The 26015-nt window shown below is 44.4% G+C and overlaps 3 long non-coding RNA genes across 6 annotated transcripts in view; 2 read left to right on the forward strand and 1 right to left on the reverse strand.

Moving 5' to 3' along the window:
• LOC105469018 (uncharacterized) overlaps window positions 1–8837 on the reverse strand; it is a 23319-nt gene extending 14482 nt beyond the window's left edge. The window contains exons 1-2 of one of the 2 annotated variants that reach the window (XR_979741.3): window positions 8818–8837; window positions 6748–6910 (exon numbers count right to left, since the gene is read on the reverse strand). This is a non-coding gene — a long non-coding RNA (uncharacterized lncRNA). Of the gene's footprint in view, window positions 1–6747; window positions 6911–8062; window positions 8114–8817 lie in introns of those variants that run through there. The other variant, XR_003015256.2, reaches the window with a different exon arrangement.
• LOC105469017 (uncharacterized) lies at window positions 3997–7415 on the forward strand. The gene is made up of 3 exons (XR_979740.2): window positions 3997–4217; window positions 6739–6927; window positions 7105–7415. It is a non-coding gene; the product is annotated as an uncharacterized lncRNA (long non-coding RNA).
• LOC105469016 (uncharacterized) lies at window positions 8193–25498 on the forward strand. 3 transcript variants are annotated; one of them, XR_011615950.1, is made up of 5 exons: window positions 8201–8422; window positions 8590–8679; window positions 18443–18538; window positions 22667–22746; window positions 24035–24159. It is a non-coding gene; the product is annotated as an uncharacterized lncRNA (long non-coding RNA). The 3 variants fall into 3 exon arrangements; XR_979739.3 differs by lacking the exon at window positions 22667–22746 and having other exon boundaries at window positions 24035–25498; XR_979738.3 differs by lacking the exons at window positions 22667–22746; window positions 24035–24159 and having other exon boundaries at window positions 8193–8422; window positions 18443–20874.
• The last annotated feature ends 517 nt before the right edge of the window (window positions 25499–26015 follow it).

Consider the following 26015-nt stretch of genomic DNA (forward strand, 5'->3'; position numbering starts at 1 on the left):
GTGGGAAACTGTAACACTGAACTTTAGCCCAGAGATGCTGATTCACAGTGGAGATTTGATCAGTTCCTGAAAGCACACTGGCTTACGCTTAGATTGGCAAGAACTTTTGGAAGCAAATCCTATTTTCTAACGTGTTAGTCATTCTTTCCATTTGCATCTTTGTTTGAAAATGTAAACAGTGTGTCATCAATGTTGTTATCTAAATCATTTTAATTTTTAACAGGAGGCAGTTTTGGGTGAATCCTGTGACATGCTTCTATAGACCTATCTCTACGCCTGTGATGATGATTAATAGGAGGAATTGGGATTATGGTCATTCAGACACAAATCACTTCACTTAGCTCTCATCTGGTACATTTATTTATTGTTGTGTCACTGTGTCTCTTTTGTTTTCTGTTTTTTTGTTTGTTTTTTGTTTTTTGTTTTTTTTTTTGAGACAGAGTCTCGCTCTGTCGCCCAGGCTGGAGTGCAGTGGTGTGATCTCAGCTCACTGCAACCTCCACCTCCCGGGTTCACGCCATTCTCCTGCCTCAGCCTCCAGAGTAGCTGAGACTACAGGCACCCGCCACCACGAATTTGGTTTTTGTATTTTTAGTAGAGACGGGTTTCACCGTGTTAGCCAGAATGGTCTCTATTTCCTGACCTCGTCATCCACCCGCCTTGGCCTCTTAAAAAGTGCTGGGATTACAGGCGTGAGCCACGGTGCCCGGCCATTGTGTCTCTTTTCACAAGTGAGTCGACAAAGCATTTAGGAGATGCATCAAATAAAATGATAAAGTATAAATTAAAAATCAGGACAAAAAAAAAAAAAACACAACAAATTAAATATGGAGTCAAGACCAGGGTGGATATAGGGTGAGGTTGGAGAGAATGAAGATATAAAGGCAATAAACTTCTACTATTGCTTCAAGTTGGCTGCAAATTGACTTTGGGCTTTCTAGAGGGAAGGGGGCAAAGTTCACTTTTTCCCCTCTGGTCTGAAAATGGTGAAGCCCTGTCTCTACTAAAAATACAAAAATTAGCCGGGTGTGGTGGCGTGCGTCTGTAATCCCAGCTTCTCAGAGGCTGAGGGAGGAGAATCACTGGAACCTGGGAGGCAGAGGTTGCAGTGAGCCAAGATTGCGCCACTGCTCTCCGGTCTGAGCAACAGATTAAGACTCCATCCCAAAAACAAACAAACAAACAAACAAACAAACAAACAAACAAACAAGAAAAACAGAAAAGTCTCATTGAAACGTAACTGTATTATTCTTCTAGTCTGTAGCCTGTTACCATCATGAAAAACTAAGTTGCTCTTTTTGACCCAGCAATAGCCCCCAGCGTCTTTCCCTTCTGTGTTGGTTCCTGAAGAAAAGGGGTTTAATTGGCTCACGGTTCTGCAGGCTGTAATGGAAGCATGGTGCCAGAATCCCCTGCAATTCTGGAGAGACCTTAGGGAGCTTTCACTCATGGCTGAAGGCCAAGCAGGAGCAGATATGTCACATGGTGAGAGAGGGAGCGAGAGAGAGAAAGGGGAGGTTCTAGACGCTTTTAAACAACCAGATCTCATGTGAAGTAACTGAAGGAGAACTCCCTTATCACCAAGGGGATGGTGCTAAGTCATTCTTGAGAAATCTGCCCCCATGATCCAATATCTGTCACCATGTCTACCTCCAACGTTGGGGATCACGTTTCAGCATGAGATTTGGAGGGGACACACATCCACACCGTATCAACTTCCATTTCTAAGAGCTCTTGGGGGCATCTCTGAAGTGCTCTGTGCTTCTGTTCCATATTGGAACAGAACATTCTGCTTCTGTTTCTACCGTGGGCTTTCACTGCCCGCTCAGAGTTCACTTCCCTCATAACGTTGCTCTCTTGTGGCTTTGCCTCAGCATGGGCCTGATTCCACCCTTTTCAAATTTGTCCAACTCTACCAACTGTCTCAACTGGCTGTTTCCAAGAATGATCATGTCGTTGATTGGTCCAGGTCATCTTTTTTTTTTTTTCTTTTGCAGGGTCTCTCTCCGTTATCCAGGTTGGAATGCAGTGGTGCATTCACAGCCCATTGCAGCCTCGACCTGCTGAATTCAAGTGATCCTCCCACCTCATCCTCCTGAGTAGCTGAGATTACAGGCATGCACCACCACCACTGGCTAATTTTTAAAATTTTTTTGCAGAGACGGAGTCTAACTGCGTTGCCCAGGCTCAGGTCATCCTTTTATACCTGGCCGTGCTACAGGTTGATTGCCAGTCTGTGAGTCAAGTCCCATGGTCCAAAATGGAAGCTAAGGGATTGGGTGGGAACGTGAAGGGAGCTGTGGATGAAACCAGTTTCTTTGCAATGAAGTTTAAGTATGGCAAGACATCATCTGTTCATCTGGGAGAGGGATTGAGCAGGAGTGTGGGAAAACCAGTTGCCCTCTTGCCTCTATTGCAAATAAACACTTTTGTCTTTCTGAAAAACTTGTTTTCTAAGTTGCTTAAGTCATTCTATTTGGAAGTATGTCAGAGGCTTTGGGGAGCTCTGCACTAAAAAATATCCCCCCTTTTATTTTGAGACAGAGTTTTGCTCTTGTTGCCCAGGCTAGAGTGCAATGGCGTGCTCTCGGCTCACTCCGCCTCCCAGGTTCAAGCGATTCTCCTGCCTCAGCCTCCCCAGTAGCTGGGATTACAGGCGCCTGCCACCATGTCCAGCTAATTTTTGTATTTTTAGTAGAGACAGGGTTTCACTATGTTGCCCAGGCTGGTCTTGAACTCCCAACCTCAGGTGATCCATCTGCCTCGGCCTCCCGAAGTGTTGGGATTACAGGCGTGAGCCACCGTGTCCGGCAATAATCCTTTTTAAATGTATTAAACACATAGACTTCTGAATGTGTTTGGCTATAATACACCCCACCTGTACCTCCATTTCTTATATTTCTTTATATCAGCTGTTAGAAGCTAACATGCCATTGCTTTTACATCTTGCTACTCAGATTGAAGTTGGCTTGGGCATCACCTGGCAGCCTGTCAGAAGTGCAGAATCTCAGACTCACCCCAGAACTACTGCATCAGAAACTGTACTTTATTTATTAAAATTTAAAAAAGTTTTAATTATTTTAAAAATAATTACATTATTAATGTAATTTAATAAATTTATAATTTTTATAAATTTAAATTTACTTAATAAATTTATAAATTTACTTAATTTAATTTAATAAATTTATAAATTTAAATTAATACATTTAATTAATTAAATTAGAAATTTACACCTTATACAAAAATTAACTCAAGATGGATTAGATACTTAAATGTAAAACCCAAAACCATAAAAACCCGAGAAGAAAATCTAGGCAATACCACTCAAGACATAGGCAAGGGCAAAGACTTCATGACTAAAATGTCAAAAGCAATTGCAACAAAAGCCAAAATTGACAAATGAGGTGTAATTAAACTAGAGAGCTCTACACGGCAAAATAAACTATCATAAGAGTGAACAGGCAACCTATAGAATGGGAGAACATTTTTGCAATTTACCCATCTGACAAAGGTCTAAAATCCAGAATTTACAAGGAACTTAAACAAATGTACAAGAAAAAAACAACCCCATCGAAAAGTGGGCAAAGGGTATGAATAGACACTTCTCAAAAGAAGACGTTTATGTGGCCAACAAACATGAAAAAAAGCTCATCATCACTGATCATCAGAGAAATGAAAATCAAAACCACAGTGAGATACCATCTCATGCCAGTCAGAATGGCAGTTATTAAAAAGTCAGGAAACAATAGATGCTGATGAGGCTGTGGAGAAACAGGAACGCTGTTGGTGGGACTGTAAATTAGTTCAACCATTGTGGAAGACAGTATGGCAATTCCTCAAGGATCTAGAACCAGAAATACCATTTAACCCAGCAATACAATTACTGGGTATATACCCAAAGACCCAAAGGAACATAAATCATTCTGCTATAAAGACATATGCACACGTACGTTCATTGCAGCACTATTTATAACAACAAAGACATGGAACCAACCCAAATGCCCATCAATGTTAGACCGGATAAAGAAAATGTGGCACATATATACCATAGAATATTATGCAGCAATAAAAGTAATGAGATCATGTCCTTTGCAGGGACATGGATGAAGCTGAAAGCCAGTATCCTCAGCAAACTAACACAGGAATAGAAAACCAAATGCCACATGTTCTCACTTATAAGTGGGAGTTGAACACTGAGAGCACATGGACACAGAGAGGTAAACATCACACACCGGGGCCTGTTGGGGAGTGGGGGGTGAGGGGAGGGAACTCAGAGGATGGATCAATAGGTGCATGGCACAGTATACCTGTGTAAAAAGCCTGCATGGTCTGCACATGTGTCCTGTTTTTTTGTTTTTGTTTTTTTTTTTTAGAAGAAGGAAAAAAAATAGAGACAAGGTGTTCATCTGACTTGAGACCAGCCATGTTGCCCAGGCTGGTCTCAAACTCATGAGCTCAAGCAGTCCTCCCAGCTTAGCCTCCCAAAGTGCTGGGATTACAGGCGTGAGCCACCATGTTCAGCCTGTTTATTTTTGAGAGAAGTTCTTGCTCTGTCACCGAGGCTGGAGTGCAGTGGCTCGATCATTGCTCACTGCATACTCAAGCTCCTGGGTACAAGCTATCTTCTCACCTCAACCTCCTGAGTAGCTAGGACTGCAGGCACACACCACAGCATCCGGCTCCTATTTTTATTTTTTTTGTAGAAATGGAGGTCTCACTTTGTTGCCCAGGCTGATCTTGAACTCCTGGCCTCAAGAAATCCTTCTGCCTCAGCCTCCCAAAATGCTGGGATTACACGCATGAGTCACTGCACCTAGCCTATTTATTTATTTTTGAGACAGAGTCTTGCTCTGTTGCCCAGGCTACAGTGCTGTGGTGTGATCACAGCTTACTGCAACCTCAAACTCCCGGTCACAAGAGATCTTCTCACCTCAGCCTACTGAATAGCTAGGACTACAGATGCACGCCACAGCATGCAACTCATATTTTTATTTTATTTTTTTAGAAATGGAGGTCTCCCTTTGTTGCCCAGGCTGATCTTGAATTTCTAGGCTCAAGCGATCCTCCTGCCTCAGCATCAGAAAGCGCTGGGATTGCAGGTGTGAGCCACTGTGCCCAGCCAGAATCTGCACTTTTAACAAGATCCTCAGGAGACGAACATTTGCATTAAATGTTGAGAAACATTGATCTTCAGCAAACTTTGGGAAACACTGAACACGTCTGATCAGTGAATGTGGCTCTGAGAAATAATGTGCCTTATCTAAGTTCCCTAATCAATCAGTAGATCTGGGATTAGAATCCAAGTGTCACAAGTCCTAGTCATATTAACTTTCCAGCACACCATGGGTGTCTCCCTCATCTAGGAAACAAGGAGGCCTGGTTTGATAATTGTTAGAGAAGGAAATTAGCATGTGATGAGGGTAGCCACATGAGTTATCATCCAAACATAGTCACTTTTTTTGTTTTATTTTGTGTTAGTTATAAAATAATTTTCTTTACTAGAGACAGGGTCTCACTATGTTGCTCAGGCTAGTCTCAAACACCTGGGCTCAAGCGATCCACCTGTCTTGACCTCCTAAAGTGCTGGGATTACAGGCATGAGCCACTGCACCCGGCCTAAACATAGTCACTTTTGAGAGTGCAAGAGGGCACCATTAGCTATTTCAGGACAATAAATGCAACCTGACATAAGCTGTCACTCTATATACCTAAAGATATTTGTAATTTACAGGGCCCCCTCATATTTGTTAACTAAACTGCATATATATCTGATGACAAAATAATTTTAAAGTTCTAACTTTTATTTATGTATTTATATTTAGTCATTTATTTTTGAGACAGGATCTCACTCTGTCGCCCAGGCTGGAGTGCACTGGCACGATTTTGGCTCACCATGGTCTCTGCCTCCCAGGCTCAAGTGAGTCTCCTGCCTTAGCCTCCCAAGTAGCTGGAATTACAGGCATGTGCCACTACTGCCCAGCTAATTTTTGTATTTTCAGTAGAGATGGGTTTCACCATGTTGGCTAGGCTGGTCTTGACCGCAAATGATCCACTTGCTTCAGCCTCCCAAGGTGCTGAGATTACAGGCTTGAGCCACCGTGCCCAACCTAAAGTTCTAACTTTCAGAAAAAACCCTGATTCTCAAGGAAAAATAATACATGCATCTCATTATAATAAAAAAAAACTATCTAACCTCATTAAGAATAAAAGAAGCTGGGCGCAGTGGCTCAAGCCTATAATCCCAGCACTTTGGGAGGCCAAAGCGGGTGGATCACAAGGTCAGGAGATCGAGACCGTCCTGGCTAACAGCATGAAACCCCGTCTCTACTAAAAATACAAAAATTAGCTGGGCCTGTAGTCCCAGCTACTTGGGAGGCTGAGGCAGAAGAATGCCATGAACCCGGGAGGTGGAGCTTGCAGTGAGCTGAGATCATGCCACTGCGCTCTAGCCTGGGCTGCAAAGCCAGACTCCATTTCAAAAAAAAAGAGACAGAAAGCCCAAATTAGCAAAATAAGAGAATATGGGAACCAACCACAGAAACACACGAAGTTGAAATGATTTTGAAATTGCTTTGCTGAACCGATTCAACTAAATTTGAAAACCTGGTTTCCACGTTGTCATTCACTGTGGCCGTGGCCAAGCTAGGGCTGGAAGCTACATCTCAGGGCTTTCTGCCTAGTCATTTCCCTGGGAGTCAACCAGACTTCAGAGTCTCATTTCTGAAACTTTTATTCCAGTACTCTAACCTGGAGCTAAGATGTCTGGATAGCTTGGTGGAAACGTGGCTCTTCCATAGGAATGAGACGCAGATGATCTGAAGACATATCTTCCGAGCATACCTCTTATGACAAATGCCCACATGCCTCCATCTGACATCAGCTTTGTCTGCCATGCTCAGGCCACCTGGCTCTAGAAATAAAAGATGGGTACGTCACTGATCCTGAATGTTAAACCTGGAAAATCTCCTCCTGCCGGAGATGTAGCTAGCATTCCATATTTAAACTATCTTTAAAGATTTTAATGTTGATAATACTAACAACAACTGGTATTTATTGAGTCTTTACTCTTTTGTCCCCTGTCATTGCACCATCCTCATTTTACAGAAATCAAAGCACAGAGGGGTTAAGTAACTTGCCCAAAGTCACACAGAGGGTAAGTAACAGAGTTGATATTTTACCCCAAGTAATCTGATTCCAGAGATTATACTTTACCTCCAGTTATGACTCCAACAGTTTTCATATTATTTTGAGAACTCTGAGAATTATTTTCAGAATTTTATATATATATATATATATATATCAGTATATCAGACTATGTATATAATGGAACCACTACGCCTAGTAAATTTTTTTTTTTTTTTTAGAGTCCCAAGAGACATAAGAGAGAAACTATTGGTTATTGGACATTCACCAAGTGTCAGTCATAGTTCTAAGTGCTTGTACATGAATCAGCTCAGTAATCTTAAAACCAAAACCAGAACCAAACAAACCGCTGCCCGCCCCCTGGGGAGGGTGCAGTGATTCTCACTCATCGGATGAGACAAAGGAAGCCCAGAGAGCTTCCATAACTTGCTTGAGATCCTATAGCTAGATGGCAAATCCAGGGCTCAGAGCCAGCCCATCTGGCCCGTGAGCAGCATTCTTCGCCACCAAGCACACCCCACTGCCAGTCCTTAACCCAGATATTTATTCAGTCCTCACAGCACATGAGTCATTTCCTAACCACTTGCTTTTCTCGTGTTAGCTGGGGAAACTGATGCTGACAAAGTTTAAACATTAGGTTGGTGCAAAAGTAATTGTGGCTTGCCATTTTAATGTGGCTTGCAAAAACCGAATAATTTGCTTAGTGCCATTCAATGATTTGGGGGCTGGCTAGCCAGGGAGCCAAAGCGTGTTACATCTGTTTTCACTTCCCCAGTCCTTAGTGGTGCAGTCTAAGGCTCGCCCTCTGCCACAGATCCTCCTCTCCCTCCTCGCCACAGCTCCTCCTCCTCCTCCTCTCCCTCCTCCTTCTCCCCGGCCCCTCCACCCCCGCCCCGGGGCCCTGCCCTGCGGGTCTCACCTGCCGCTCGGCGGGGTCACGGCGGGGGCCGGACAGTGCCCTCTGGCGGCAGGTGGGCGCCCGCGCAGCACATGCTAATAAGCCCGCGGCGCCGCTCGCGGATTGGCTGGCGCGGATTCCAGCTGCTTTCCAAGTTGGAGGCGCCTAGTTAGGGTCGGGGGGGCCCGGCCCACGCCCTCCCCGCCCAGCCGCCTCCCCGTCGACGCCCAGGGCTAGAGCGAGCCAGGCTGCCTTTCGAACTTGGGGGGCTTCTCCTCTTGTCTCCCACTGGTGCTCTGGCTGTGAATCCATCCAGGGGCCAGAATGAAAATCCGATACCAAGGCCGGCAGTACAGGCCGAGGATGGCATTTCTCCAAAAGGTAACCCTGGTCCCTTACCTGGGCCCTGGGAGGCGGGCGGGGACCACATCTGGGAACCCTACGAGGACACGTGGGGCAGGAGTGGAGGGCACCCCTTTGGGTCGTTTTGTGCAGCTCAATTTCATTAAGTGACTGGTGTGAGTTGTGATAAAGACAATTCCATTTAGGTTTGCAAGCTGCGTCCTGGGCCTGGAGACCGAGACAGTGATCCACCGACTGCAGTGCAGGCGGCCCGCCCCAGCTCTGAGTCACATAAGGTAACCCAGACAGCCACCTACGAATTTAAAGCTCCTATAAGTTGCCCTTTCTGGATCTAAAGTGTGATATTTGAAAGTTAAAAACGTATCTTACACACATAGATCTTAAAAACGTATCTTACACCACAACCTACTCACAGATGCAAAGGCAGTGGTCATGGTCTTCCATTGCTTGGGGTCCTGGGGCTAGGTTTGAGGTTGAATGTCAGGGTTTCCTTTGCTATAACCTCATTCTGCACCACGTGCTCTCTGTCAGCCAGGCAGCCAATGTGGACTTGGAGGCTGGCATCTGCTGAGCACTGCTCGAGGTACCAGGAACACAGTGATGAGCAAAATGAGCATGGCTCCTGCCCTCAAAGTCCCTTGAGGCTAAGTGGCCCACCCAAGGGCAGCTTAACAGTGCCCAGCCTTGGGGGATGTGGGCTGATGGAGGACTGGGCCCACCACGAGGTACCTTAGGGTGCCCCCAATCAAATATATCTACTTTTTTTTTTTTTTTTTTTTTTTGAAACAGAGTCTCACTCTGTCACCCAGGCTGGAGTGCAGTGGTGCGATCTTGGCTCACTGCAACCTCCACCTCCCAGGTTCAAGCGATTCTCCTGCCTCAGCCTCCTGAGTAGCCGGGATTACAGGTGTGCACCACCACACCTGGCTAATTTTTGTATTTTTAGTAGGGCGGGTTTTCAGTATGTTGGCCAGGCTGATCTCAAACTCCTGACCTCAAGTGATCCGCCCCCGTCGGCCTCCCAAAGTGCTAGGATTACAGGCATGAGTCACTGCACCTGGCCAAATATATCTACCTTCTAGAAGAGCGAAGCTCCCTCAGCCAGCCAATGGCAGAGCTGCAGGTGAATGACATCAGACGGTGTCGACATCCCACCCAGCATCAGGGACTTACACGGGAAGTGCCTGAGCCTCTCTGCTCAGGGGGTTTTCTCTGGTCATAGGAACATGACTGCCACACATGTGGCCAGAGTGCCAGGGAGTGGATGCCCCCTGGATCAACCTGCAACTGATAGTGAAAAATAGTTGCTTGATAAAAAGTACCAAGCTTCCTCCCTGCCCCCTGGGGGGGCTCTTCTGAGGGTGTTCTACGTTGTTTCTCCCAAAGGCTCCAGGTAGGGCAGAACTCAGGTGGCCCACAGGGGTTGCTGCTCATGAATGAGCCCTGTGTTGCCCACCTTACTTGCCCCGTCCCACCTCCCCAGGCACCAGCCGCTTTCGGGGATCAATCTTCCCACCCATGCGAAAGGGTAGTTCAATTATTATCTCCATTTTACAGGTAAGGAAACTGAGGCTGGTAAGGACTAACACTGGAAGAACTGTTGACATGATACAGAAAAACTGGTCTCACTACAATTGTAGAAACATTATTTATTTTATTATTATTATTACTATTATTATTATTTGAGGCAAAGTCTGACTCTGTTGCCCAGGCTAGAGTGCAGTGGCGTGATTTCGGCTCACTGCAGCCTTGACCTCCTGGGCTCCAGTGATTCTCCCTTCTCAGCCTCCCAAGTAACTGGGACTACAGGCAGGCACAACCATGCCTGGCTCACTTTTCTTTTTTTTTTTTTTTGTATTTTTAATAGAGATGGGATTTTGCCATGTTGCCCAGGCTGGCCTCAAACTCCTGAACTCATGTGATCTGCCTGCCTCAGCCTCCCAAAGTGCTGCGATTACAGGCATGAGTCACTGTGCCCAGCCAGGAGAAACATAAAATTAAGACTGTGGTGAGAGGGAGCTTCCGATTCTACATGAAGAGTTGGGGTAGTCATCTATGAAGAGAGAGCCTTGAAGCTTGGAGGATCCTGAGGCTTCCGCTGGGCAGAGGAAGGAAGACCGTGGCTGCCGAAGCACAGCGATGTATGAGTCTGGCGTGTCTGAGGGCACGCTGATTGCTGTTCGCTGAGCATAGAGTACAAGGGGAGTGTGAGGTGGGACAGGCAGGCAGGGATGGAAAGGAAAGGTCTATGCCTTACAAAGTTGGTGCTATTTTTCCCCAAAGAGCAGGTGAGTGAAGTGGCCAGATTTACATTCAAACGAGGACTCTAATAGAAGCCAGAGGAATGGATGGGATATATTTCTTTCCCTGAGCCGAGAGAATTCACTCAGTGTCTTTCTGTGCTGTCTGCAACTCCAGTCACCTAGGAAATGGCAGCTTTTCATGGGGTCAGAGGGAGTGGTGCTGGTCAGAAGGCCCTTCTCCTGTGATTGTCGAGGCTTTCACACCTATCTCTCCGATGATGTCCCAGCCTCAATGCAGCCTTGTGTAGGTATGTCTACCAGCCAAGCTGACGCCAACCAGCCAAGCTGATGCCCACCTCTGATGCCTGGACTTGTTTAAAATGTGGTGGAGGCTGGGCATGGTGGATCATGCCTATAATTCCAGCACTTTGGAAGGCTGAGGCAGGAGGATGGCTAGTGCCCAGCAGTTTGAGGCCAGCCTGGGCAACAGAATGAGACACTGTCTCTACAAAAAAAAAAAAAAAAAAAAAAAAAAATTAGCCAGGTTTGGTGGTGCACACCCATAGTCCCAGGTACTCGAGAAGCTGAGGTTGGAGGATCGCTTGAGTCTAGGAGGTCCCGGCTGCAGTGAGCTGTGATTGCACCATTGCACTCCAGTCTGGGTGAAATAGTGAAACACTGTCTCAAAAATACATACGTAGATTTTTTTTTTTTTTTAATGTGTAGAAGGAGATGAAGAATTCCCCTGTTCAGCGGCTCTGCCTGGGGGTGTTAGCTGGTGACACATAGTGAACTAAACAGCAGGGCTGGGCAACCTGCTGTGGCCTCCAGCACATGCAGGGCTCTTGTTTCAGCCTAGCCTCTCATTTCCTGTGTTCCCACAGCCCTGACCACCTGCGGCGAGGTGGAAAAAATTTCCATCTGGACTTCTAAAATGCTTTCCTATTTGACTTAAGGAAAACTCGGGGATGTGAGGGTGTTCTTGCAGCAGATGGGATTCCAGGAAGAGAGTTGAACTTAGATGAGGGCTACAGGAAGGAAGGGTCTTAATAAGGCTTGGGCAGAATTTAGAATTGCTTGTATCATTGGTTCATTCCTCCATGTAACAGACATTTATTGGGCATCTACTATGTGTCAGGTATAGTGAGGCACTGTAATAACACAGACTTCAGGACCTTCAGGACACAGTCCCTGTTCTCAAGTGACTTGTAGTCTAGTGGTAGGAGATGGCCACGTGTATCAACTCAGTGGCATGGCGCAGGTGCCATGCAGACAGCTGGAGGGTAAAGAAGGTGCTTAAGTGTGGGCCTTCACTTTATCCTGGGTGGAATGTCAAGAAAGCGTTCTGAAAGATATGGTGGTGATTTCTCTGGGTCTTGAGGATGTGAGGCTGTTCTTAGGACAGATGGGGTGCCAGGAAGAGAGTTGGGACAAAGGTAGAAGAGGAACGTGAACTTGGCTTGGATCTATTGTGTGTCAGCTGTTGGTCAGAGCCAGATGGTGATGTCCAGTAGGCAATTATGTGTCTGGAGGCAGGGCCTGAAAAACCTGGGAGACACATTAAACGGGTCATTGAGAATGTAATAGAGATGAGAGACGTTTCTGAGGCTGGGTACAGTTAACAGGGCATATTAGACTTGGGCATTTGGACTGTGGCTGGCAGTGCTATAGTTGGGATGTGAGTTGCCTACTAAAAAAAAGAGCACAATGGTTTGGGGTCACTATTTACATCTCTGCACAGCAAACCCATAATTACGATTGTCTTCCAGGAAGCCTGCTCTGGATTACAGGAAAGTTCTAGTCCCCGAAATCTTGTAGAGCGTGACGCCCACTTACTATGGGAAGAAATCGTGACTATGGGATGGATGGAATATTGAGACTATCACTTTCTGATACTTTTAGTGACTGTCTGAGTTCTTTAAAATGTTCAATGTTATACCTCACTCAGCTGGAATCTGAGAGGGGCAATGCTAGGCCTGTGATGGGATCAGAGAGAGTCCAATGATGACACTTTTTTTTTTTTTTTTTTTTCCGACGGAGTGAAGCGGTGCGATCTCGGCTCACTGCAACCTCCGCCCCTGGGTTCAAGCGATTCTCCTGCCTCAGCCTCCTGAGTAGCTGAGATTACAGGTGACTGCCACCTCACTTGGCTAATTTTTATATTATTAGTAGAGATGGGGTTTTGCCATGTTGGCCAGGCTGGTCTCGAATGCCTGACCTCAGGTGATCCACCCGCTTTGGCCTCCCAAAGTGCTACGATTATAGATGTGAGCCACTGTGCCCGGCCCAGTGATGACCCTTTTGTGCAGCATTTGTTTGAGGCCTCAGGAAATAGTTGTGGAGAAGTCAGGATTCTGGGAGAACTGGGCAGCTGTGGTCTGGTCAACGGTGGTGGGGTGGGGTGGGGAGGTGACGGTATGGGGAAGGACCGGGGGTCTTCAATGTGTCTCACGAAAGGAGATAGCTCAGAAGGGATGCACGCTGGACAGAAGAAGGGGTGGCCTGGAGAAAGGCCACAGCTGCACCCTTCCTGGGGAGCTTGAATATCAAGGTGGGTTTTCTCCCGTCGTGAGTGGACACCAAGATCACCTCTTGAAGACCATTCCGGACCCAAGGAGTCAGTCATATTTTTTGTAGTTTAGATTTATTACAATTTAAAAAGGAATCCCTTAAGTGAATTTGCATGGGAAATGGTTGGAGGAAGATTATTCTGTCCCCTCACGGGAAGACTCCTAAAAATGTTCACGACACAGACTCCCCTCTTCCCAGCAAATCCCTCCTTTGTGTAAAGAGACGCCATCGCTGGAAAGCCCCTCTTGATTGTGCTTTTAGAAATAACTCCTGTTAATCTTCTTTGAGGGGTAGTTGCAAATTTTTCAGAGATTTTTTTTTTTTTTTAAAACACAAAGGGACAGAAATGGAGTGACTGTCATTTTTATCAGAGAAGTTTAAATTTCTAACTGGCAAAGTAGGTACAACTCCACCATCCGCCATTTAGCTGCCTCTGCCTCACTACTAAGGAGATGGTTATTTCACCCGATGAAGTACTGTATTTATAATCTGAAAAGTTATGACTGAAAGGATGAGGATGCTTTAAGCCCTGTCATCAGAAACTAGCATAACAGAGAGAGAGAGAGTGTATGTGTGTGTGTGTGTGCATATGTGTGTGTGTGTGTGTTGGGGAGGAGGGGACCGTTGACTGCTGCTGAAAAGAATCACTCCAGCAGCCTTGGCTCCTCAGTCCCCTGGCCATCCCAGGAAGAGCAGGACCACCTCTCAGCATCCCCCAATACAGTCGGGGGTTGTGCCTTTGCTCCCCTCTCTGCTGTTGGCCTCATGGCTGACCCAGTGGCCAGAAACACTGCCAAGCCCTGACACTGCAGAAAGCCAAGGACTGTGGCTCCAAATCAAGCTGAAATGAATAGCTTTTGTTCCAAAACAATTCTGTGAGCCAAGAAAGTGTCCATGCAGATAAAGCTTGCAGTCAGTCTTGCACAAGGAGCCCCAGCCGTGTTTTGTATGCTGTCTGAGTGGCTGGCGCTGTGCCCGGAATGCTGAGTGGTAAGGCTCTCCTCAGAGCCTTCCCTGTGCACCTGATCTTGGTCCATTTCTTGAGATTGTGGTTCAGCTGCAAATGCTTGTTTAGCAACAGAGATTGAAATAGGAAATCCCTTTCCTTAGTATTGGCATAAGACATTGTTCCATACTCTTTCCCTCCTTGGGAAGATTGGAGCCTTCTAGCTTCAGGAGCAGGCTGGCTGAGAGGGAGGGGGCAATTAGGATTTTTCTGATTCAGCTCTCTTCTGATATATCCAGGTTAGTCTACACCTCCTTCCTATCTGCCTGGCCATATCATGGGCTCCTTCCCAAGTTCACTTTCTCTAGGAAGCATTTATTGACCATCTGTCTTAGTCCATTTTCTGTTGCTATAACAGAGTGTTTAAGATGGGCTAATTTAAAAAGAAAAGAAGCTTATTTGGCTCACGGTTATGGAGGCTGGGAAGACCAAGGGCATGGTGACAGCTTCTGGTAAGAATTTCTTTTTTCTTTGAGACGGAGTCTCGCTCTGTCACCCAGGTGTGCAGTGGCCCGATTTTGGCTCACTGCAAGCTCCGCCTACCGGGTTCACGCCATTGTCCTGCCTCAGCCTCCCTAGCAGCTGGGACTACAGGCACCTGCCACCATGCCTGCCTAATTTTTTGTATTTTTAGTAGAGATGGGGTTTCACCGTGTTAGCCAGGATGGTCTCGATCTCCTGACCTCGTGATCCACCCGCCTCGGCCTCCCAAAGTGCTGGGATTAGAGGCGTGAGCCACTGCGCCCGGCCCCTGGTAAGGGATTCCATACTGCATTATAACACGGCAGAAATGTGGAAGGGCAAGTGAGTGCATGCCAAAGAGACCTCAGGGCACTAACTCAGTTCCTTGGAAATGATCTCACTCGCAAACAGCATTAATCCATTTATGAGGCTCTACCCTTATTACCTAATTCCCTTTTAAAAGGCCCCACCTCTCAATACTGTTACATTAGCGACTAAGTTTCTAACACATGGACTTTTGGGGGACACACTCAAACCCATAGACGCAGCCTGTGATCACAGTCCCTTTTCAGCGCCTGTGCAATTAGGATCTGTATGATTCACATGAGACACACTTTTATTCTGTGCTGTGCATTGATCATCTCTGTCTGTATACTTTATCACCCCAGCTCCCAGAGGACGACGATTATGCTATTTATTTGTAGCAGTCATACCACTGGATCCATAAAAAGTATTCAATTAAATATCTCTCTTTGCATTAGGTTGTCTAGCTGAGTTTTTCTTATGTGTCTTTACTGACTGGTCCCTAGAAGGCATATTGTGACAACGATAACTTCTATCACTAACACTCTTACCCTATTGTCACTGTTCCTATATTGCCCGTAGGGATTATACAACTATTTCACACTCATTATTTTCATTTGATCCCAACCACCCATTTAAATAGAGGGAGCAGATATTAGATGTTTTTTTCCCTAGTGGATGAAAATACTAAGGTTCAGAGAGGTCAATTAACTGGCCCAGTGTCACACAGCTGACATGATCTATTTTTCAATTTCACTGAGGCTAGAAAAACTAGTGATCTCATTCAGAGGACGGCTACGTGCATATATGTTAAAAAGACTTTGTGAACTGAGGGCTCATACAATGCTGCATAGAATTATGATTAATGGCAGAAAAATAGCTACTGCAAGATTGAAACAGTTCAATGAAGACAGAGCAGTATGTATGGATGGCTCTGGATTTTATTGATAAGAGCCAAAGAGTTGATTACATTTGAGGGGCCCTCCAGGTGCAGATGTGTAGCAGGCAGCGGGAGGTGACTCTGAGGAGGGTGGCAAGGACAGAGTAAATGGGTGAGAAATGACCTTCATTCTTACTGTAGGTCTCCTGTATACCCTGATATTTCCTGTCTCCATTCCTTTGCTTCTCTTGTACTCTCATCTTGGGATGCCTCTCCTCACACCAGAGCTTGAGGCTGTATTTCCAGTTGTCTCCTACGTATTTCTGTGTATGTGTTCCAGAGCACAGCACAAACAAGTTTTTCTCTTTCAAAACAGGCTCCTTTCTTTTGTGTTTCCTATTTTAGATACTGACTACCACTATTGGCTTGGCAGAGAGGTAGGAAATCTTGGAATCATATTCTCTTGCCTTCACCAAATTGTATATACTATCAACTAAGTTTCAAGCACACAAACTTTTGGGGGTCACATTCAACCCACAGGACCATCCCATGATTGCTGTCCCTTTTGAGCTCCTGTGCAATTAGGATTGCAGTGTCTAAGTACACGAGACTCATCTATAGTGCTTCTAGTGACCATGTTCTCTTACTTTTCCTCATTGCCTCTGCCTGAACTGTGCTCTTTCCTGCATGATTATTTCCCGCTGATACAGAAAGGTTTACTCCTCCTTTTTCTCTGCTTGGCCATACCATGGGTTCCCTTCCAAGTTCACTTCCTCTAGGAAGTATTTCTTTTTTTTTTTTTTTTTGAGACAGAGTCTCGCTCTGTCGCCCAGGCTGGAGTGCAGTGGCCGGAACTCAGCTGACTGCAAGCTCCGCCTCCCGGGTTTATGCCATTCTCCTGCCTCAGCCTCCTGAGTAGCTGGGACTACAGCCTCCTGAGTAGCTGGGACTACAGGCGCCCGCCACCTCGCCCGGCTAGTTTTTTGTATTTTTTTTAGTAGAGACGGGGTTTCACCATGTTAGCCAGGATGGTCTCGATCTCCTGACCTCGTGATTCGCCCGTCTCGGCCTCCCAAAGTGCTGGGATTACAGGCTTGAGCCACCGCGCCCGGCCAGGAAGTATTTCTTGATCATCTGTCTTAGTCCATTTTCTGTTGCTCCAGCAGAATACTTGAGACTGGGTAATTTACGAGGAAAAGAAGCTTATTTGGCTCACAATTATGGAGGCTGGGAAGTCCAAGGGCATGGCTATAACCAGCTCATTGGTCTTTCATCTCTGCATGCCCTCCTTTTTTGCATCTATAATTTTGCACATCTAAAACCATCTATAATTTTGCAGAACAAGGCAAACTCTGCTGCCTCTCCATGAGAGCTTCCATTTGTCTATGAATGGCATTGAAGACCTATTGTGTCCTGGATCTATTTGCTCTCCCCTGCATACCATGCAGTTTTACCCTTTCGTGCCTTTGCACGTGCTTGTTCCTCAGCCTGAAATGCTCCTTTTCTCTGGAGCAGAAGCAGCAACTTCTTGCCAAATAGCCCATGTTCTCTGAGTTAGAATGAATGGGCCATGAGCAGAAGTGTTGTGTGGGTTTTCAGGCCGAAGCCTTGAAGGGCAAGTACCAATTCTCCATGTTTTTCTCTCTTCCCCTGCACAGTGATGGAGCACATGTGATGGAATGAGAAAGTCTAAATGGTAGCAGCCTAGAGAGCTGAGTCAAGACATCAAGGGAGGGCCCTGGACACTGCCCAACTTGACTTAGCATTTTCTTTTCTTTTCTTTTCTTTTTTTTGAGACAGAGTCTTGCTCTGTCGCCCAGGCTGGAGTGCAGTGGCACGATCTCGGCTCACTACAAGCTCCGCCTTCCAGGTTCACGCCATTCTCCTGCCTCAGCCTCCCAAGTAGCTGGGACTACAGGCGCCTGCCACCACGCCCGGCTAATTTTTTGTATTTTTAGTAGAGACGGGGTTTCACCATGTTAGCCAGGATGGTCTCGATCTCCAGACCTCATGATACACCTGCTTCGGCCTCCCAAAGTGCTGAGATTACAGGCGTGAGCCACCACGCCTGGCCGACTTATCATTTTCTTAAGAGAGAGAAACCCTTGTTGGGTTAAACCTGTGTTACCACAGCATAATCTAAATTATCCTGAGTAATGCATTCTTATTTTCTGCCAGTTAAAAATCTTTATCTTTTAAGTATCAGCTTAAATACTCTTTCTTTAAAAGCCTTCCAGAACCAACCCACCCCTAGCCAGAACTGATGTCTTTTCTTTGTGCTTTCACAGCCTGTGTGACTTAAATCTGTTTGACACTTAATGCCTAGTATTGTGGTCGGTCAGGTAGAGTTAGTGACACAATGAGTAAGAGTATGAATTCCAAAGCCAGACTGACTGGTTCACATATCAGCTCTGTCATTTACCAGCAGTGGGACTTTCGATGAGTTACTTAGACTTCCAAAACTTGGGTTCACATTTGTCCTTCCAGAACCTACCAGAGTGTCTGACACAATAATTATATTAAATATGTCAATAATGATGTTAAACAATACCTCCCTCTTTTTTGTCTTGCAGGTTGAACCATCAGTATAAAACATGCAGAACCAAAGATGGCGACCAAAATCCAAAGCCAGAGGGTCCTGGAAATCAGAGGGTCTTACAGCATAACAGGTAGTACAGGCCGTGGCTCAGGCTAGGCATGGAACAGACTGCAGTTCTCTCCTACAAATCAATCTAGACTGGACGGACAGTACTCTGAAGGAGGAAAGAAAAATGAATCTGATGTTACTTCTTGAAACCACATTTTCTGAAGTCACCATTTTTACGTGTCTATCAACTCATCATTTTTATGTATATATCAATATGATTTTATGATCTTTTTTTTTCCTACTAATGTGCTGAATTCCCTTGATTGATTTTAGAATATTAAATCACTTTTGTATTCCTGGAATAAATCCTAGATGGATGCTTGATTTTTTCTAATTCCTTAGCAAAAATGCTAATATTTTATTTAGGATTTTGCATCTGTATTCACAAGTGAGAATTTTTTTCCTCTCCTGACACCAACCAATTCTCCAACACAAACTGAGTGTCCTACAATTCAATTCAATTCTGACACTAACTACCCAGAGTTAGCATTAGCCTCCACAGATTTAAGGCCTCAGTCGCACAAGATTGTCCTAATCAGACCCCAGTTGCAAGTCCCGGGCCACCCATACTTCTGGGCAACTGGTTATAATTTGGGGGTTCTTATGACCACCTCCCACAGGCTTGGCAATTTGCTAGAATGATTAATGGAACGCAAGAAAGGGCTTAATTAATATTACTGGTTTATTACAAAGGATACAATTCAGGAAGAGCCAAATGGAAGCAATGCATGGAGCAAGGCAAGGGAGAATGAGCCCAGAGCTTTCCTGCCCTCTTCGGGCACGCCACTCTCCCAGCACTTTGGTGTGTTCAGCAACCTGGAAGCTCTCTGAACCCCATCATTTAGAGGTTTTATTGGAATTTCATTACATAGGCATGATTTTTTTTTTTTTGAGATGGAGTCTTACTCTGTTACCCAGGCTGGAGTGCAGTGGCACCATCTCGGCTCACTGCAACCTCCACCTCCTGGGTTCAAGCGATTCTCCTGCCTCAGCCTCCCGAGTAGTTGAGACTACAGGTGGACACCACCATGCCCAGATAATTGTTGCATCTTTAGTAGAGATGTGGTTTCACCATGTTGGCCAGGCTGGTCTTGAATTCCTGACCTCAAGTGATCCTCCTGCCTTGGCTTCCCAAAGTGCTGAGATTATAGGCAAGAGCTCTACATAGCCATGATTGATTGAATCATTGAACATTGGTGATTACTTCAGTCTCCAGCCCCTTGTCCCTCTCCCCTCCCCAGAAGTCAGTGGGTGGGGATAAAAGTTCCAACCCTCTAATCATGCCTAGTTCTCCTTTTTTTGTTTTTTGTTGTTTTTTTAATTATTTATTTTTCTTGGCATGCAAAATAAGAGCTATTGTCTAGGTCTTTCTGGTGACCCCTTCATCCCGAACTACCTAGAAGCCTCCAGCCACTAGTCATTTCATTAGTATACAAAAGACACTCTTGCCACTGTGGAGATTTCAGGAGTTTTGGGAGCCATGTGCAGGGAACCAGGAACAAAACCTAAATATTTATTTTTTTCTCATACCACAATGATTGACGTTGGTCTGTAATTTTTTCTTCTTGTAATATCCTAGTCCAGTTTTTCTATCAGGTTATGGCCACATAAAAGGAGTTGGGAAGTATACTCTGTTTTTCTATTCTTTGGTAGAGTTTGTGCAAGTTTATGCAAGATTGGTATTGTTCTTTTTTTTTTTTAGAGACAGGGTCTCACTCTGTCACCCAGACTGGAGTGGCAGTGATGCCATCACAGCTCATTCACTATAACCTTGAACTCCTGGGCTCAAGCAATCCTCCCACCTAAGCCTCCTAAATACCTGGGACTACAGGTGCATGCTGCCATGCCCTGCTAATTTTTAAATTTTTTTGTAGAGGCGATGCCTCACTATATTGTCCAGGCTGCTCTTGAACTCCTAGACTCAAGTGATTCTCCTACCTCAGCCTCCCAAAGTGCTGGGAGTATAGGTGTGAGCCACCACGCACAGCCCATGATATTATTCTTTAAATATTTGGAAGAATTAACTGATGAAGTCATCTCGGGTTTGGAATTTTCTTTGTGAGCAGCTCTTGAATAGATTCCATTTTATTTATTAGATATTGGCTATTCAGATTTTATTTTTTTATGTGGGCTTTGGAAAGTTGTATTTTTCAAGGAATTTGTCTATTCTATCCAAGTTGTCAATATTTGGGTGTGAAGACAATAATATTCTCTTATCTTTGTTATATTTGTGGGATCTGTACTGATATTCCTTTCTAATATTGAAAATTTGTCTTTCTTGTTTCTGTTGATCAGTATTGTTTGGAGTCTATCAATATAAACAATATTTTCAAATAACCAACTTTTGATTTGGTTGATTTTTCTCCATTGTATATGTGTTTTCTATTTCTTTTCTTTCTTTCCTTTTTTTTTTTTTTTTTTTGAGATGGAGTCTTGCTCTGTTGCCCAGGCTGGAGTGCAGTGGCATGATCTCGGCTCACTGCAAGCTCTGCCTCCTGGGTTCACGCCATTCTCCAGCCTCAGCCTCCTGAGTAGCTGGGATTATAGGCGCCCGCCACCACGCCCGGCTAGTTTTTTGTATTTTTAGTAGAGACGGGGTTTCACCGTGTTAGCCAGGATGGTCTCGATCTCCTGACCTCGTGATCCACCCGCCTCAGCTTCCAAAAGTGCTGGGATTACAGGTGTGAGCCACTGCACCCGGCAGATTTGTTTTCTATTTCACTGCTTTATAATCTTTATTACTTACTTTTATTTTCCTTAGATATAACTGACTGTTCTTTTGTTCTTAAACTAAAAAAATAAATCATTGACTTTCAGCCTTTCCATTTTTCTAATATATAAATTTTTAAGGTTACAAATAGCTCTCTAGTCCCTACATTAGCTGCATCCTATGAGTTTTTAGAAGTTATGTCTTTTATGGGGTCACATTCAGTTCAAAATATTTGCTAATATCTGTCTGGATTTCTTCTTTAATCTATGAGTTATTTAGAAATTTCCAGGCCGTGGATATTATCTTTTTATTATTGACTTCTGACTTAATTTCATTCTGGTCAAACAACATTCTCTTGGCCGGGCGCGGTGGCTCAAGCCTGTAATCCCAGCACTTTGGGAGGCCGAGGCGGGCGGATCACAAGGTCAGGAGATCGAGACCACAGTGAAACCCCGTCTCTACTAAAAATACAAAAAATTAGCCAGGCGCGGTGGCGGGCGCCTGTAGTCCCAGCTACTCAGGAGGCTGAGGCAGGAGAATGGCGGGAACCCGGGAGGCGGAGCTTGCAGTGAGCCGAGATCGCGCCACTGCACTCCAGCCTGGGCAACAGCGTGAGACTCCGTCTCAAAAAAAAAAAACAAAAAAAAAACCAAAAAAAAACAAAAAAAAAACAACATTCTCTGAATGATTTCAATGTTTTGAAATTTGTTGAGGCTTTCTTTATTGCCCATCATATGATCAATTTTGATACGTTTCATGTACACTTAAAAAGTAAATTCACACATGCCTGTAATCCCAGCTACTTGGGAGGCTGAGGCATGAGAATTGCTTGAACCTGAGAGGTGGAGGTTGCAGTGAGCCAAGATTGAACCACTGCACTCCAGCCTGGGCAACAAAAGCAACTACTCCATCTTAAATAAATAAATAAATAAATAAATAAATTCTATCATTATGGGTACAGAATTTGATATATATATAACAACTAAGTCAAGTTTGTTAGTTGTGTCATTTAAATCTTCTAGATCCTTACTGCTCTGTTTTCTTGTTCTGTAAGTTACTGAGAAATGTATGTTACAGTCTTCCATTATGATTGTGGATTTGTCACTTTCTTCTTTGAGTTGCTTAATTTTTGCTTTATGTATTCTAAAGTTATAAGTCATATAGATTTGTGACTTGATATCTACTAGTTGGATTGACCATTATAATATGTACCTTTTAATTTGTAGTAATGCTTTTTGCTTCAAAATCTTACTTCATACTGCTGTAGATATGCCTGGTTTCTTTTGTTAGACTTTTATAGTCTATCTTTCCTTTTCCTTTTTCTTTAATCATCTGTCTCCATGTATTTAAAGTGTCTCTCTTAGAAGTTACATATAGTTAGGTTTTGTGTTTTTTATTCAGTATGATAATCTTAGTTTTTTTTGTTTTGTTTTGTTTTAGACGGAGTCTCGCTCTGTCGCCCAGGCTGGAGTGCAGTGGCGTGATCTTGGCTCACTGCAACATCTGACTCCCTGGTTCAGGTGATTCTCCTGCCTCAGCCTCCCGAGTAACTGGGATTACAGGCACGCACCACCACACCCAGCTAATTTTTGTATTTTTAGTAGAGATGAGGTTTCACTGTGTTGGCTAGGATGGTCTTGATGTCCGACTTTGTGATCTGCCCACCTGGGCCTCCCAAAGTTCTGGGATTAGAGACATGAGCCACTGTACCTAGCCAATCTTAGTCTTTTTTTTTTGAGTATTTTGTCTATTTACATAATAGTAAAGTAATTATTGATATAAAGTTGTGTTTATTCTTACTATTTGTTTTCTGCTTGACCATCTGTTTTCTGTTGTTTTTCTTCTTTCCTGCAGTCTTTTGGATTAATAAAATATCTTCTATCATTCTACTCTCTACCTCAAACTTGTTAGTTATACAGTTTTGTTACATGTTCTTTTTCTTTAGCTGTTATCCTAAAGATTAAACAACATGCAATCTTGACTTATTTCTGTGTAATACAAATTATTACTTTTACCAGTTCCCAAAACATTTAAAACTTTAGGAAACTTTAGTTTTATTTATCCCCTTCCTCATTTTGTGTTGTTTAGTTCTACACATATATTTAAATTCCATAAGACATTATAACTATTGGGTTGGCAATAAATATTCATTCATAATTACCTATATATTCATCTATTCTGGTATTTTTTCTCTTTTTTGAGAGACAGGGTCTTGCTCTGTCACCAAGGCTGTACTGGTGTGGTAGCACAATCATGGCTCATTGCAGCCTCAACCTCCTGGGCTCAAGCAGTCTTCCCACCTCGGCCACCTAAGTAGCGGGAACTACAGGCATGTGCCATTATGCCTGGCTAATTTTTAAATTTTTGTAGAGGTGTGGTCTCACTATGTTGCCCAGGCTGGTCTCAAACTCCTGGGAACAAGCAATCCTCCCACTTTGGCATCCCAAAGTTCTGGGATTATAGGTACTCCTGGCCTATATATATACACATATATATACATACACACACACACATACACATACACATTTTAATTGAAATATATATACACACATTTTAATTGAAATATGGTATTCACTCAGAAAACATGTACAGATCAATACATTTTCACAAACAGAATGTGGTACATATATTTTAAAACATTAAATTCTGTTTAAAGAAGCAAAATTTTGTATTTTAGGAACACATTACTTACTGTTCAAACAGATGGTTTCCTGAGGAAATGTGTGTGACTTCACACTGTGGGGCTGTCTTTGTCAGCCCTCCCAGATCGCCCCATCTGTGACTTGATTTTTTTTTCTCCTTGTCAAGGTGTCCTCCTCAATTCAATTCACCTCTGCTTCAGGCCAACCGAGACAGTGTCCTTTTGTCAACCTTCTGGCTTCCTGTGCCCTGAGGGATGGAAGCCTTTCTCCACAACCCCCATCAGCTTCTCTTTCTGCATATTGCTGATCTGGAGACCTGCTGTCATTTGTGGCTGCTCTGAGACATGGCCTGGTCATGGGGATAGAGCCTCCCTTTGCACCATTTGTTAGCTGTGCTTTAGCCTCCTGTGGAGATTACAACTGGAAAGGCTGGAGACACTGATAACTGATTCAGCAACAAGAGCTTGAACTGTATGGAAGGAAAGACTGAATATTACAATTTTAGCAGTCATTACTGGGGAAGCCGGGCAGGAGGATCATTTGAGCCCAGGAGTTCGTGACAGCCTGGGTAACAGCAAGACCCTGTCTTGTTAAATTTTAATAATAATAAACTGAATTATGGACAAAATGAAGTTAACAAATGTTTTTTAGCAGTTACCATTCCTTAAGCGCCTACTGTCAGGTGCTCTGCCAGAAACTTCTATAGAGCATCTCATGAATACTCAAAACAATTCTGTGAAGAAAATATCATTACTATCTGATATGGTTTGGCTGTGTTCCCACCCAAATCTCATCTTGAATTGTCGTTCCCATAATCCTTACGTGTCATGGGAGGGACCCAGTGGGAGGTAATTTAGTCATGGGGGTGATTACCCTCACGCTGTTCTCATGATAATGGGTGAGTTCTCATGAGATCTGATGGTTTTATATGGGACTTTTCTCCTTTTGCTCTACACTTCTCCTTCCTGCTGCCATGTGAAGAAGGATGTGTTTGCTTCCATTTCCACCATGATTGTAAGTTTCCTGAGACCTCACGAGCCATGTTGAACTGTGAGACAATTAAACCTCTTGCCTTTATAAATTACCCAGTCTTGAGTATGTCTGTGTTAGCAGTGTGAGAATGGATTAATACACTATCCAACTTCAAATAAGGAAGTGGAAGCTCAGGGAAACAATTTGCCTAAGGTCACACATCTAGTAAGTGCAGAGAGTGTTTGGATCAGATTTAATTCATGCTCTTTGCTTAGGTCCAGTCACGTTTTCTATGCCTATCTCAGCTGCTGACACGTGACTCAGTTGCTCCCATTTTCCTTGGAAAAGCAGGAGCTGGAAAGGACCTTAGAGGTCATCCACATCAATCATCTCATTTCACTGATGAGGAAACTGAGACTTGGACCAGGTCAGTGGTTGTCATTCACACCCATGTGCCATCCATACCCACGTGCCAGTCACTCCAAACTATACACATTTCTCCAAAGGCATCTGGGTGTTCCCACCTCTCTGCTTTTGCTATTTTCCCTCTGCTGGAGGTCCCCTTTCTCCTCATTTCACACTGTTAATGATCTTTTCAGCTTCCAAGGTTCACTCCAAGCATCATTTCTCTCATCATCTCCTAAGTATCTGCAGGCTACACTCAGCAGTTTCTACCGTGCAGAGGAGAGTTACCACAGCACACCTGAGACTGCTATCCTTAGAAAAGCCTGCTTTCAAGGTTGGCCCTTCTAAGGCTGGCATGTAGGAGCTTGGGTTTCAGGAGAGTTCCCATGATTCCCTGATAAGAGTGGTTCACTGTGCCTGGACTGTTTGTGCAAACAGTGTGGCTTATGTGAAACACCTGCTTTCCTTCTGGGAGTCTGGAATCTTGGTGCATGCTAGGCAGAGGTTGTCTACATGGCCAGCCCCCAGCAAAATCTTTGGGTACTGAGTCTCTAATGAGCTTCCCTGATAATAGACAACATTTCACACTTGTCACAGTGCATTGCTGGAGGAATTAAATGTGTCCTGTGTGATGCCACTGAGAGAGGCTCTTGGAAGCTTGCCCCTGATGGCTTCCAGACTTTGCCCCCGTGTGCCTTTTCCCTTTGCTAATTTTGCTTTATATCCTTTCATGGTATAGAATAAAATAAATAGAAAGGGCCATGCATGGA

Source organism: Macaca nemestrina, chromosome 17, assembly GCF_043159975.1.
Source record: "Macaca nemestrina isolate mMacNem1 chromosome 17, mMacNem.hap1, whole genome shotgun sequence".
NCBI classification, from domain to species: Eukaryota; Metazoa; Chordata; class Mammalia; order Primates; family Cercopithecidae; genus Macaca; species Macaca nemestrina.